General features: G+C 24.6%; 1 non-coding gene across 1 annotated transcript; it reads left to right on the top strand.

Annotated features, from left to right (window-relative positions):
• The first annotated feature begins 1,123 nt into the window (after positions 1–1,123).
• On the top strand, positions 1,124–1,196 carry Trnam-cau. The gene has a single exon. It is a non-coding gene; the product is annotated as a tRNA-Met (tRNA).
• Positions 1,197–2,155: the final 959 nt, after the last annotated feature.

The raw sequence follows: 2,155 nt of genomic DNA, 5'->3' as shown, positions 1-2,155 counted from the left end.
AGACATCAGGGTCTTAAAGTTAAAAGTTGTTTAGTGCTTCTATTTAGTGATTCGCATTTCTATGAGTAGTTATTATCGGCGATGAATAATATACCTTTTTTAAAGTACAACAGTATATTAAGTTTGTTGCATCCCCAATGGCAGAACTAGGATGGTATGGACAGAACTATTGAGATAAATAATAAGGTAAATGATTTTAAATATGAGATAATGTGGTATCAAATAAAATGTTGTCGGGTATGATTAAACTATAATACTGTTCAGCTATAAAATAAATGCTTGATATAGCTTTTTTGTTATAATTTATGCCAAACGATTGAATAGTGAACAGTTATGATTTGAATATCTTCAAATGAGCAGGAAAGTAAGTAACTTCTTTTAGGAGAATAATGCACCTGGCATCATTTTGTTATATTACGTTGATATGAATCTTATAAGTTATTTTTAAATAATTTAATAAAAAGCAATGCAGTATAATGTTACCACAAAATATTTAAAAAAAAAAGAAAAATTATTTAATTTTCTTTATTTTTATATATATTTTAGGCCGTGTGCGAGTTCAAGTAAATTCATGGTAAATTGAGGGAAATAGTAAATTCTGTCGGTATGGCAGCGAATGTTGGTATGTACCTGAATTTCGAGTTGGGTAAGTTAGATAAAAATTAGGTAAATTACATGTTACTATTGTGAAAATTTTATAAGATGTTTAATAAATAAATAAATATATTTCAAAACTTGTAACCAAAAATAATAAATAAGTGCTATAAATAATAAATATTTACATATGTGCAGTCCAAAAAATACCTAGGAAAATGTAATTAATTTACCTCAATTTACTCGAACTAGCACACGGTTTAATTGTTAATATTTTATTTTAATTTCATATCATTTCTATAAATGTGGTTAGATATTAACTGTTACTATACTTAAAAATGTAAAATTATTCTATATTCTTATTTTGTATCAAAATAAAATTTTTTGTGTTTATTAAGAATATTATAAAATTATTAATATTTATGGATAAAACTGTTTTGTGTGGAAATATAGAATAGAACTTTTTTAGAATTAAATGCATTTAGAATATTTTACATTTATATATAGAAATAAACATAGATGACTCATAGCCTCGGTGGCGCAGTAGGCAGCGCGTAAGTCTCATAATCTTAAGGTCGTGAGTTCGAGCCTCACCCGGGGCATAATTTTTTTACTTTTCAACTTAAAGTATTCTAAGGAAAATGTAATTAAATAATATGAAATAGGAATAATACCTCTAATTTAAATAGATTTAATATATGTATGTATATATATTCATATATATATATGGTCTAAACCTCTTTGGGTTTTGGAAATGGAATGAAATTAAAAAAAAAATTTTTTGTGGTGTCTAGAACACACCTCTGATGTGGAAAAAATGTTATAATTTCAAAAATTGTATATCTTCTATAAGAAAGAATGAATTTTACTGTGAGAATAACTACATTCAATCTGCAAAAATGCATTTGCATAAAGAAAAATAGAGAATATATAGAAAAAAGGATGTACCACATAAGTCCAACATATTAAGCATTTTAGATATTTCACTATATCAGTAAGTTTTTTGCTTAAATATTTCTCAAACTTACCAAAGATATTTAATATTATATTCTGGCAAGAAATCTATCATAGATCTATCAATCTATAACAATAACAAATATATTTAATAAAAATGAAATTTATATTTTATGACAATAATACTAAGTCCTGCGTTATATTCAAATAAAAAAAAGTAAATAATGCGGAAATATTTAAATTTAAAACCATACTTTTTAAAGCTGACAGGATTTAACTTTAGAAACTATCAGTCCAAAAAGTTATACACGGACAAACAGACCTATAGATATTTCAAAAAACCACTAATGACGGATATTTGGTGGTATCCGAAAAAGCTTCATAGTCAACCCAAAAATACACTTGATTAAATGTTTAATATTAGATATTAAAAGTATAAAGGACTATGACCTATAAATATTCAATATTCTTAATAAATATAAGAATATTCTCTATATTATATTAGTGGGTCTTAACAGTAATTTAATCGAAATGAATAAATAAAATAATATAAATTAATTTAAACACATTTCAGGCGAATTGTGTGAGTAAATTTATTGATAGATTA

This window comes from Teleopsis dalmanni, chromosome 2, assembly GCF_002237135.1.
Source record: "Teleopsis dalmanni isolate 2A chromosome 2, ASM223713v2, whole genome shotgun sequence".
Classification (NCBI taxonomy): domain Eukaryota; kingdom Metazoa; phylum Arthropoda; class Insecta; order Diptera; family Diopsidae; genus Teleopsis; species Teleopsis dalmanni.
This window is presented reverse-complemented; position numbering and strand designations above follow the sequence as displayed.